Here is a 12816-nt window from a genome sequence, read left to right on the forward strand (position 1 = left end):
TGAAAATTTTGGATAGATGGATTTTTCCATTGCTTGACCAGCTGAATAGATGAATTGCATTGGCTTCGGGAGATCAGAAAATATGATAGGGTTATTAATCTCACCATGGCTGAATATTTGAACTTTTTTAGATTGTTTCCAATACTTTGTTTTACAGAGTAGAAGTTCTGCTGGTTTAGCTGTGATCTAAACTTTCTCAGCCTTTTCTTCCAATGTAAACAACTCTGTATCTTTCCATTTCGCCACCTACAGTTGCTTCCTAATACCAAATTTCTTTTTCTTATTCTTGTTCTTTCATAAAAAAGTTACCCTTGTTTTGTTTTATGATTGCTGGAGTCTTTTGAAGTTTTCTTGGATTTAAAATGTCGTTTCCTTGATTTGTCATGGAGCTTGTATTGGTCTAATATTGATGCTCGTATGAGCAAGGTATTTGTAATTGATATTCAATTATTAAAATAAACTTCCTTTCAACAATTTTGGGCACAACAGACTTCAGACATAGCTCTCGATGCCATTCAGGTAGTAGGAGAGGGATAGAAAGCTAAGGTATAATGTGGAACAAACAAGTTTATAGAATAACATATAAATATAAATTAAACAACCTTCATATCATAACACATACATATAGACAAACTTCCTTGTATTCATATATATTTCATCGTCATTCCAGTATACATATGGTCCTTCTACAGTTCTTATCTTATCTTCTTTCTTATATTTTCTATTACATCTCTATTACATCTTTCACATATAGGATCCTAGAGGGATGTGTCCCTTAATTTCTCAACTCTTCTAAGGGTGTCTTTTCATTCAGGAGCTCTGCGACCTTTATGCAATGGTTTGTAGTAAGATCTTTGCCTCAATTCTGTTCATCGGTGTATTCCCTGCTAACATCATCCTCCCTTCCAAAACTTTGTCTTGTCCTCAAGACATTACTATCCTAATAGAGGTTGGTGGTAATGCTTTAAGTGTGTGTCGTTAACGTACCATTGTAAGATCATTCCATCAAGTGTGCAGAGTTGTATTACATTGATATGATATTTGCCGAGCCATTGGACTTTGAGTTTGCCTATTTTCTTGAATTTTCTATCATAAAGCAGAAATAAGTCATCTTTTTGAAATGTTTTAAGTTTCTGTTTTTGATCATGCCATGCCAAGCTTTTTGTTTGTTATGTTTGGAGTGCTGGTGACAAGCAGCCAATCTGTCTTCATTGAGTTTCTCTAGTCTTCAACTTATTGTTTCAGGAATTCATCATCAGTTAACCGAAGAGCGAGGGCCGTATGGAAATTTTGGACGATGAAATTCAGCGGTAGAGTAGCATCCATTTTGTAGACCGGCTCAATTGAAGTGTGTTTTTGTAGATGTCTTATCATTGTGTGGTATGCCCATAGTACAGCAGGTACCTTGGTGTTCCAATCTGTCCGATTGCTATGGCGCAGTTTAGTGAGTGCGGTGCCTATAATTTTTTTAAGAGCCTCACTTGCTCCATTGGCTTGGGGATGGTATGGTGTGCTTCAATTATGTGTTATCAAAAAATTGCTAAGTAGTTTTGAGATGATTTTGTTGACAAAATGCTTCCCTTGGTCGCTGGTTATGCTAGGTGGGCACCCAAATCAAGTTAGTATATTTTCATAGATGAATTTTGCTTCTGTCTTTGCAATAGAGTCTTGTGTAGGTTCCGCTTCCACCTGTTTGGTCAAATATTCTACCCCGGTGACGATAAATCTATCCTTAGATAGTTTGGCAAGTGGGTCAATTGGTCCTTTGAAGTCTATTGCCCATTTTTCAAAAGGTGCCTAAGCTAGTATTAGATAAAGAGGCATTTCATCTCTTGCGGTTGACCTACCAACCTTTTGACATGTCACATTGTTTAGTATATTTCTTAGCATCCTTGTGTAAGGTAGGCCAATACAATGTGCTAATTTTACTTTTCTAGCAGTATCATCCCCAAAATTGTGTTCACTAGATATTGCTTCATGTTCTTCTCATAAAACAACTTCCCATTCATTTTCATAGACAACCCGATGTCATCCCTTCCTATTTTATAGAGTTCCCCTTCTATCAATGTAAGGGGAAAAGGCTTTTGTAGAAGTAATTGCTTGTCCTACGGTGACATATTAGGGGGATATTGTCTTGTAGAGAGTAATATGGCCACATCATAAACCTCTTGAGTTGCTGTAGTTATCCTGAATAAGGTTGCATCAGGTAAATCTTCAGCATGTTCATTGGGTTCTCTTGTCAATGTGGGAGAGATAATATAGACCTTGGTTGTTCCATCTTGGTTATACCATAATATTGAAATTGAACTCTTGGAACAACAACCATCTAAATATATTCGGCCTTGTATGACAGGTTTATAAGTAGGTACTTGAGAGGTTCATGGTTTGTATAGAAAGTAAATGGTGTAAACAATAAACAACTCTTGAATATGTGTAGGGCATACAACATTGCCAGGGCCTCCCCTTCTATTGTGGTATAATTCTTCTCAACTTGGGAGAGTTTGTGGCTAGCAAATACAATTGAGTGGTCTTTATTACCTTAGGGTTGTGCTAGAATTGCACCAATAGTTATTCCAGAGGCATCAACATGAACACTACGTTACTTGAGGACATGTCCTCGGATTTTTTTTCAGGTGTCTCTGTCCCAGGGATGTCCCGGGCACAGAGGACTCTTAGGGGACATCCCCATAAATTCTGCATATTGACAGTGAATTTTGATAATGAATTCTTTAAGCAATTTGACTTTGACTCAATTTAACACAAATTTGGCATAAGAATTTTGCTAGTTCTTATATGTTAAGGTTCTATAATGTATATGCGCATGCTTTTATTAAAATAATATTATATCTATTCTATAATGGTCATCTTAGTTGTCGACTTAGTTGTCCTTTTTAGTTTGTTTAGTGTAACTATTGCTTCTTTTATTAGAACACAATTAGCTTTTTAGTTTTTAGCTATTTAGCTTTTTTAAGCGTTTTAGCTTTTTGGCTTCATGTTGAAGCTTCAATTTAACAGTTCGTTCTTTTTTAGAACACTGTCTTGTAATTCTCTTTATATATATTGTATATTCAATTTTAAATTCAATTATATTTCATGTTATCAAAGCGGGTCAATGGGATTTTTTAGGATGTGGCGTAGCCTCTTTCTAGAATTTATTTCCAGAAATTTTTTAATCAATTTTTTTATGAAAAAAATTGTTGGGATTTTTGCAATGGTTTTTCATCTCATTTTTCTTTTGTTTGAAGAAAATTCGTGGGTTTGTAAGGTTTATTTCGTGGGTCAATGCTTGACCTAAATCGCGTTTGTTGGCTAGCATCCTTGTTTGATTGAGGGTTTGGCGGATTTTTCTGGAAAGAAAAATCACGTTTTTTGTTTGTGACCAGCTAAAAATAACTTTGTTTTAGCACACAGTTTTTATTAGAATAATATCTTTATTTAGTTATTTAATGGTCAATATTGTATGATATTGTAAGTATTAGGAGTTCTAATTTGTTTCAGTTATCGTTTGTTTCTTATTAGAAACATCGATCTCTTGTAATCTATATAATGATATTTCAATCATTCATTAATACATTCAATTTTTTACCAATTACTCGTAATAGTTTTTTGGCGCGATTTTCAGCTTCTTGTGCAGATTTACAGCCGCATGCCTATGGCTTCGTGGAGGCAGCACAATTTTTTCACGATTTTTTCTTGAAAAATTGTTCGTAGGGTTTATAATTTTCCTTAAAAATTATCATCCGTAGTTCGCGATGTTCGTGTGGGATTTTTTACCGTTTTTTCCACAAAAACGATGATTTGTAACCTCAGATTTCTTGGTTTTTTGATTTTCTCCTAAAAAATCGTGAATTCTCTTTCGGAGGATTCTTGTTTCAGGGTTTGATGGGATTTTCCACAAAAATCGTGGTATGTTGCAGTTTGTTTTTGGTTGCACCTAGCGTTTCTGGGGCAAACATTTGCAACCATGGTATCTTGCAGTTTGTTTTGGAGTTGCTAGAGCAAACAGTGCTCAGTGCTCTTCTGCAAAAGTTTTTGCAATTTCTGTCAAAATCGTGTTTGTTGCTCTTTGGAGGGTTTGTCGTTTTTTCCTCAATATCGTTGTTTTAGGCTTTGCAATTCGTGTGTGACAGTTCTATAATTCATTTGTGAGGATTACGTCGGGTTGGATGGCTTTTTGTACTCTTGGTCATTAACTTTATGCAAATCCTGGGAGGGTCTCCGTACTAGCAAAGTGTTCTTTGCATTTGTGATCAAACGACTTGTAGTGTCTTCTGTAGGGTATTGAGTACGATGACCACTAGGGAGGGTATAAAAATAATATTATATCTATTCTATAATAGTCATCTTAGTTGTCCTTTTTAGTTTTTTTAGTGTAACTTTTGCTTCTTTTATCGAAACACATAGTTAGCTTTTTAGTTTTTATCTATTTAGCTTTTTTGAAGTGTTTTAGCATTTTAGCTTCGTGTTGAAGCTTTAGTTTAACGGTTCATTCTTTTTAGAACACCATCTTGTAATTCTCTTTATATACGTTGTATATTCAATTATTAATTCAATTATTTTTCAACTTTATCCATATTTTCATATGAATATTTTAAATTTCCCTATTTTTATATAGCCATCCCCTTTGCTGTCCTCCAACTGTCTCCAAAATTGGCAAAAAAAAATCACCGTCCTGGAAACCTGTACCCTCGTCCCCTGCTATCCCTGTCCTGGAAACTCGGGGTAACATAGCATGAACATGAAAAGAGGCATTCAAATTTGGAAATATCAAAATGGGTGCTTCGATGATCTTTTGTTTTAGGATGTCAAAAGATTGTTGGCATTGCTCTACTCGATTGATTGATTTATTTATCTTTTTCTTTAGCAGTTCTTCCAATAGTTTTGCTTTTGTAGCATATCCTCTGATAAACTTGTGATGATAGCTAGTATAACCCAGGAAGGTGTTAACCTCTAGTGTTTTTTTTTATGATGGTAAAGTCATAATTAGTGCAACTTCCATAGGGTCGACCATCAACCCTTTTTCTACGTTACCCGAGGACGCATCCCTGGTATTTTTTTCAGGCGTCCTCGTCTCGGGTACGTCCCAGGGACAAGGGACTCCTAGGGGACATCCCCATAAATTCTGCATATAGACAATGAATTTTGACAATGAATTCTATAAGAAATTTGACTTTGACTCTCAATTTAACACAAATTTGCCATAAGAACTCTGCTGGTTCTTATATGTTAAGGTTCTATAATGTATATGTGCATGTTTTATCCATGTTTTCATATGAGTACTTTAAATTCCCCTATATATTTTAATTTTCCCTATTTTTATATAGCCATCCCCTAGCCATCCCCAAAATTGACAAAAAAAATTACCGTCCCGAAAACGCGTACCCCCGTCCCCTGCCGTCCCCTTCCCGGAAACTCGGGGCAAAATAGCCCTTTTTAACAAATTATATGCCCTAACAATGTCCCGAAGGGTACCACAAAGATACCCTTTTTGATGTTTGGAGTGTTTGGATGTGATTCTTGATTAACACATAGTTTGTCCAATCATCTAGATAAACTTCCAAGAGATCATGAATGAAGTCTTTAAATGCATTGACCATAATATAATGAATACTTCCATAGTGTTTTTCAAGCCAAAGGGCATGATTGTATACATGAAGGATCTCCGTTCTGTAGCAAAAGTGGTCTTCAACTAATCTTCTTGGATCTTGATGGGGTGATAATTAGAGAATCCATCAGTGAATTAGTATATTTCCCTCCCTGCAACTAATTCCAAAATTTCTTTTGTAAAGAGAGTTTGGAAAGAGTCATGTATACATGCTTTATTAAGCTCCTTGAAATTAGTGTAGATTCTTATCTCGCTTGTTTTCTTATTTTGCATTACCATGGGGGCTGATCCATTTTGTGTCTTCCACTGGTTTGATGATGCTGACATCGAGCATTTATCTAATTCTCCTTGATACCCCTCATGTCAATGAATGTCCGAGGAAATAATTCTTCATACTTGGACAATAGTTCAATTACATTTTTTACTATGTGGTCTCCCAATAATCTCCTATTTTGGCCATCTTAGGGTGTTCTGTAGATGCTATATTTTCCTCCCTTATATTTAAGGGTTGATTGTAATAGCGATCCTTGGCCTCATTATGAACTATGAAGTTGCATTTCTCTTTCACCTTCTACTTGGATCTCTAGTTTAGGATCTGTCTTCATTTTCTTGATTTGTGTTGTAGTGTCTCCTTGAAAATTGAGATTGTTTGTCCATCCATTCAATAAGTTACTATATTCCTTCTTTTCTAGGGGGTGGTGGACTTTGAATGGGGATAATGTTTTCTTCTATTGGTCTGAATGTTATTTTCTTCATTTAGAGTAGTGTGTTATGGATATTTGTATCTTCATCCCCAAAATAAAAGGTATGAATGAAGTCATTGTGGAGTTCATGCCAATTTCTTGTTTCAATTCTCCTTCTCTGATTAATGTACAAAGTTTGTACTATTGGAGTTAAGGTCCAATAGAATAGTTGTATGTATAGTCTAGTACATATTCATGGCGTCTGTTCCACGCCGTGATACATATCTATAGGTGATTTTTTGGTGTGATGGATATTTTATAATTAGGAATAATTGAGCATTCCCCTTCTTTTATATACATCGTCTTTATGAGGATTTTAAGGGTGTTGCAATGAGGGATATCATTTTGATGTGTCTTCTACTAGCATGCAACATTACAAATCAACGAGTCTTGTAAAGCAATCTTTGTAGATCTTTTGTAAAGATCCTCTACATATCTTGTAGGTATTGTTCTAGGTCACTAATTTTGGGGTATCTTAATATATGACATCCTCCTTTGAATATGACAAACTTTTTTTGATCCTGTGAGAACAATAACTAGGGTATCTCCTTGTACACCTTTTGATTCTTGCAGTAAGTTTCCTTCATTTGCAATGGTGCATTTTTAACTTGTTTTCACACCATACGTACTCTTTTGATTCCATACACCTTTCGGGATGTCAATTTCGGTTCTTCCTACATCCATGTACCTAGCACTAAGAGAGGCGCTAACCACTTTTGATCCTCAATATTGCTCTAAGGCGAGAGAGGAGAATACATGGCCTACTATCTTGTTTCTAAAGGTACCTTGTAACTTTCCATGGCTAACCACTTACTGGTGGACAAATACAAATGACTGAAGGTTTGCTATTCTAGACTTGACAAGGCTCTTTAGGGGAGTCCTTGATCCACTTGAAGATACATGATGCCCAAATTTGCGAAATCAAGGTGTATGTCTAAAGAATTGGTTTGAGATGGCAACCCACTCCCCCCCTCACTTAGTGAGCAATTAAGCTTCGTGCTAGCTTAGCCCAAATGACAAATGCACCCAAAAGAGAGGATACTTTTGATTCTCCTCCCAATTATTTTTCCCCATTTGAACACATGGGTTTGACTTGACACTTCGGGACAAAATCCAAGCTAGGGCTATTTATAAAAGAAAATGAAGGAAGTGGCACTTGCTTTTGATCTCCAGAATTTCCCTAAGGCATGATGAGAGAGCATATAAGGCCCCTTTTAGGATACACAAGTCGTTTTGTTGCTTTTGACTTTCAAGATCTCACAAAACACAAGAAAGGATACATACTTTAATCACACAAATATACACAAGCCAAAATAATGATCAATTTCTAAGAAAAATATTTAAATTTTTAAGTTTGATTGAAATTAGATTTTTGACAAGTGATCCTACACACAAGTGTTAATAGTCTCAAAAAATCAAGTCTTTGATATGCAATTTCATTTCATTTAAAGAGTGTTAGCAACAAAACACAATCCTTGTAAATTCATAAAATAATATTATCGAACAAAAAAGATGTTTCCTTGCGATTGCTTGATCAATTTGAATTTTTTTAATAAAAATTTGATTTCATATGTTAAAGTTATGTTTGTTGCAAGAAAATAAGCTAAGTTACCGGTTCGGGTTCGGGATCGGGTTTGGAGACGCGAACCTGGTTTGTGGGTTTGGGAATTTTTTTTTGGCCTTTTGGGTTCGTGGGTTGGGTTTGTCTGTACATGTGTGTATATATATTAAAAAGTATATATACATATTATATGCAAAAATTTAAAGAAATATACAAAATTACAAATCTAAATACATTTAATAGTATGCTACTTCATCATTGATCAATGCCAAATGCGGATTAGGGTTTTTGGCCTCAAAAAGGCAATTTTTAAATATTTTTTTAATATAAAAAAGTCACTGTTTGGTGACTTGACTAGCCCAGCCCAGTGGGTTCGCCTGGGTCCACGCTTGGGTTTGCACAGGTCCGACCAGGGTTCACCGTTTTACCCACAGTCAAAAGGGCGAACCCTGGTTGGACCCAAGGCAAACCCAACGCGGACCCAGACCCGTGCGGACCCGGTATGCATTTGGAGCCCAAAACAGGCGAACCCGGTAATTGAGAAAATAAGCAAAAATGAATTTCAAATCAAAATATTTCATACTTGAGGTAAAAAAAAAATACAATTACATGTATCATTGTGAAGCTCTCAAAATATATGTTCCAACGCCTATAAAACGATAACTGTCTGATTCTGAACAAAAAATGTTATGCTCATTTGAAGAACAAAGTGGTGGAGTGTAGGTGGTGGGGAGCTATGGGGTAGGGAAGCGGGTTGACAAGGGATGGGGTTTGTGGACTAATGATTATAAATAATTGTCTATTTTGTTTCTGCTAGTGATGGCTGTTTGGCTGGCTGGTTTACAATTTAATTTTTTTATATTTTTTTAAAAAATTATATATAAATATATTTTAATGTTTAAATGAAAAATAAATAAAAATGTAAAACTACCTATCGATACAGATTCCATATGATAGAAAATGGAGATGAAACCGAATAAAAACTTTTTTATTGACTATAATGATACCCTAGGGTGTTTATTGTTGATCCTTATGTTTTTAGGCCTTCTAGACCCAATTGTGAGGTCGGATTTTCTTGAGGTCACACCTTGCAAAATTTTATCCCTAGATATCTCCAAACCGCACAAAAACCTACAAAACAAATTAGCAAAACATTTCAAAACAAGATTAAAGAAGGGACAAGGTCCCACTAGTCATGTTAGAATGTATTTGCCTAATTTAAAACAAAATGCAAAGAGATTAAAATAATATTAAATGCTCTATTCTAAATCAAATCCTCCTCTGATTGAGCTAAAGAGAGCTTAAATAAAACAAATGCGTGACAATCTTACCAATGCAAGATCCTCTTTGCTGAAGTTGATTTTCTTGAGATGCGATAGATGTTGGTTGCTAAACGATTCATATAAAACTCAACAACATGTACCTACCAAGCTTTGGAGATCTTAGATTGATTTAATGAAGTATTGGGTTGAATTTATAGATATTTGAATAGAGATTGGAGTGGTGAGGATTTGATCTTCGATGAACAGTAAAGATTGATTGACAATGAAGGGAGAATCTTGATAGTTGTTCCCTTTTCCCAACTGCAATATTTATTAAGTGTGTTTTAACACCAGTAAAAGAATACAATATAAATATAAGGTGCCATGATTGGGTTCATATGCCCTTTCATGGAAGGTATATTTATGAGTCTTGTTTGTTCTTTGGAGGATATCAATTTTCCTATTTTGGCAATTTCCAACTTGAATTCAAAGTACAATACCTGTTGGCATTTGATGCTCCGGTGAAGATTGGTAGTCTCTAATGATTGCAGATGCTTAGGAGTTGTCATTGATGGCAACTCAGCCTGTTGATCTAATCCGCTATGAAGTTTTGGTTAACCGGTAATCTGGATTATATCTTCTGTGATCAGTTTGCTTGGTGAAACTCAATGTACAGATTTGAGAGCACTTTTCTTTTTCGATGAAGCAGATTTTGGTTTTTGTGATCAAGGCTGATTGGTTAAGTTTTAGAAGCCTATTATCATGCAAATCTACCCTCCGGTATTGATTCTGTCACTTGTTTGAAGATCTGGTATCCGGTAGAGCAGCAAAGTAGAGTATTCATCATGTTTGATGATGCAGTGTGTGTCCGAATTGTTTAAGTTATTTCCGGTGGTTGGAATCGTGTTTGGGAGTTATGTGAGACCTATAGGAAGTGTGTGATAATATGTTTTGGGTCCGGTACAAAGTTTTTGAAAAGATTGAAGCCAAAAAGATTGAAGCCAACTTGTAGCTACACGTTTCATGTTGCGTGTTATGCAACTTTTGGAAGCCGACCTTTTGGAGATTAATCTTGTTGATCCGGATATATATATATAAGACCGATTTGGATGATGCATTAAGTATGTGATGTGATGTGGTAGACCGTTTTGGAGTGATTGAGCATAGTTTCACGCACGCATTTTGATTTTGGTTGATTCGGTGAGTAGTTGCAGAGCAAACCAGATTAGATAAGCAGATCAGTTGCAGCGGATCATTTTGCACTTAATCGGAACTGATTTTTGGCATAGTTAGATGCTATTTACCAGTTCACTACTTGTTGTAACCTTTTCATAATCAATTGTAAGGCAGTGAGCCTTCCTTCGGGTTGTAGCCCTTTGTACTTGAGTAGTGAGCTCTAGGCAGTATGCTTGAATGCAAGTGCATTCCCTTTATGTAATACTGTTTTGCTACTGGCCATAGTGGAATAATATTGTGGGTTCAAATCCCACCGTGGTTTTTCCCATTTGGGTTTCCACGTAAAAATTCTGGTGTTATGATTTTGTGGTTGATTATCTTGTGTTCCTGCATTTTACTTTCTTGCATATGCTTCTAGTGGTTCGAATTTAAGTCAGAAAATTTGATTGCTAGTAGATCACTGATTCAACACCCCCCCCCTCCCCCTCTTAGTGATCCTTGTTTCCAACAATTGGTATCAGAGCCTAGTTCCTTCGAGGAAGTCTAACTGCTTGAGGAAGGTCCGGGAGATTGAATCAATGGATTCCGATTTTCAGAGACAGCTTTGTGTGGCACTTGAGGATCTTGATGCAGCAAGAAATGAAATAAGTTCCTTAAAGAGAAACTTGAATGCAACTGAAGACTTCATTAAGGATTTGAAAGATCAAGTGAACACTTCAAGAGACGAGGAAAGAGATGATGGACAAGTTGAAGGAGAAAGAAGATCAATGCATGGAGAATCAGGACAAAGTTGATGAATGTGACAAGCTTGCTAGAGAGAGTGCTGTATTGAAGAATGAAATGCAATCCATTGTGATGAAGCTGACTAAGGAGATTGAAGAGCGAAAGAAGAATGAAGAAAGTCTGACTCAATCACTAAAAGACAAATCAGATGAATGCTTCAGACTTACCTATGAGAATGATCAATTGAAGCTTGAGTTGACACAATCAAGGAATGATGGACAAGAACTTGAAAGACAAATTGTTGCCCTAAGAGATGAACTTGCTACGACAAATGAATACAAAGACAAATTCAATGCTAGCTCAACAAGGCTTGATGAGATATTGGAAAGTCAGAGACGTGGAAAAGACATGAGAGGACTTGGATTTGAGAAAGGTGAATCCTTCGGTTTCGGACAAAGCAACACAAAGCCTAAGAATAAGAATCCTTCGCTAAGACAGCCTAATGCCCATAAATTCAATGGTAGATGTTTTACTTGCAATAAATTTGGTCATATGGCAAATCAATGTAGAAGTAGGATGAATAATGGAATGAACAATATGAACAATGGTCCTACCTTTACCGGTCAGTGTTTCATATGCAATAATTTTGGTCACAATTCAAATATGTGCAGAGCAGTAATAAACAATTTTCATAACAAGAGATGTTATGCATGTGGGATGTTTGGACATATCTCTAACCAATGTAGGATGAGACCAAATCAGATGAATTTTTGACATATGCAGAGAAATGTTGTTTGCCGTGCATGCAACAAGACTGGTCACATTACAAAATACTGTAGAAGTAAGAATAATGGTCTGGTAAACAAAGGCAAATCAGATGAGAAAGGCAAAGCAAACGTAGAAGAAATCAAAGATCAACACAAGAAGATGTGGGTTAAGAAAGAAGATTCCAATGAACAAAATGGCTCCTCACCTCCATCCGGTAACTAGGGCTTTTTGGCCTTAAGGGGAGTTTTTTCAGGCAGATTCGTAGAACCCCTCTTTGGAGATTTGTAACCGATTCCGGAAGGTTGCAGAAAGTTTAAATCATGTATGTAGATGTTATGATGTTATCTGGAAGATTGGACGAAGATTTGAGGCTCCGATAAGTAATTTCATGAATATCATGGTAATCGGTTGAAGCATTTATTACAACGCAGAATTAGGTTTTCAGAGGTTAAAAGGGCACTCCAAAAGTTCATTTTTTCACAATACGACCAAGTGAATAGAGTAGTATAGTGAAGTGAAGCGATTTGGCGATCTAAACCAAGCTTACAACGATCTGAAGGCAAATTCTTCCACCCGGTTGTGAAATAAGGTATTTATCAGTTTCGCGAAGCTATCAGTTTTCAAACCCTAGATTCAAATGGCATCGACATTTGGAATTGCTACCCCATTGGTTGTTGAAATTAAGGATAGAGCCAAACCTGTTTTCAAGAAACATCCTTTCAAGTCTGTCGAAGATGATCCGAAAGGAGCATTTTCTTGGTACCCTACAATGTCCTTCACAATGAGGATGTTAGGGCATACATCCATTGTGATCTTGAGGAGCTTGGTAGTGCTGATATGCTGACCTTATACAACAAACATTTGGCGGATAGTTTGGGAAATCTCAAACCGGAATATAAGGTTCTTTAGGATAAGGGTTTTTTGCAGTTCGTACATTTTCCATTGTTCGATGACCGGTATATTTTCAGTCGAGTCCAC

At 36.2% G+C, this 12816-nt stretch overlaps 1 protein-coding gene across 1 annotated transcript in view; it reads left to right on the forward strand.

The window, feature by feature from the left end:
- LOC131027209 (uncharacterized) overlaps positions 1-12816 on the forward strand; it is a 147174-nt gene that overhangs the window by 87358 nt on the left and 47000 nt on the right. The gene's annotated exons all lie outside the window — the stretch shown is intronic.

This window comes from Cryptomeria japonica, chromosome 2, assembly GCF_030272615.1.
Source record: "Cryptomeria japonica chromosome 2, Sugi_1.0, whole genome shotgun sequence".
NCBI lineage: Eukaryota > Viridiplantae > Streptophyta > Pinopsida > Cupressales > Cupressaceae > Cryptomeria > Cryptomeria japonica.